At 54.1% G+C, this 305-nt stretch overlaps 1 non-coding gene across 1 annotated transcript; it reads left to right on the top strand.

The window, feature by feature from the left end:
• Window positions 1–28: 28 nt before the first annotated feature.
• LOC123965083 lies at window positions 29–147 on the top strand. The gene has a single exon (XR_006823622.1). It is a non-coding gene; the product is annotated as a 5S ribosomal RNA (ribosomal RNA).
• The last annotated feature ends 158 nt before the right edge of the window (window positions 148–305 follow it).

The raw sequence follows: 305 nt of genomic DNA, 5'->3' as shown, positions 1-305 counted from the left end.
TGAAGGGCCGTTTGGGGGTGCTTGAGTGGCTTACGGCCACACCGCTCTGGGAGCGCCCGATCTCGTCAGATCTCGGAAGCTAAGCAGAGCAGGGCCTGATTAGTACTTGGACGGGTGACCGCCTGGGAATACCCGGTGCTGTAAGCCTTTTTCGCTTCGCCTTCTAAAAACGGGAGAGGGCGCTTCGGTGAAAGGAGATCTTTTAAACGTCTCTTTAGGAAACAGCAGGGGGCGCTGCTGCTGCTTCTTTTTCTCCCTATCCTGTACACAGTGCTGTGTAAATGTTACATCGTGTTTTGAAGGCC

The sequence above is a fragment of the Micropterus dolomieu genome, unplaced genomic scaffold (genome assembly GCF_021292245.1).
Source record: "Micropterus dolomieu isolate WLL.071019.BEF.003 ecotype Adirondacks unplaced genomic scaffold, ASM2129224v1 contig_8618, whole genome shotgun sequence".
Classification (NCBI taxonomy): domain Eukaryota; kingdom Metazoa; phylum Chordata; class Actinopteri; order Centrarchiformes; family Centrarchidae; genus Micropterus; species Micropterus dolomieu.
The sequence above is the reverse complement of the archived record's forward strand: the minus strand, read 5'-3'. Positions and strand labels throughout refer to the sequence as shown.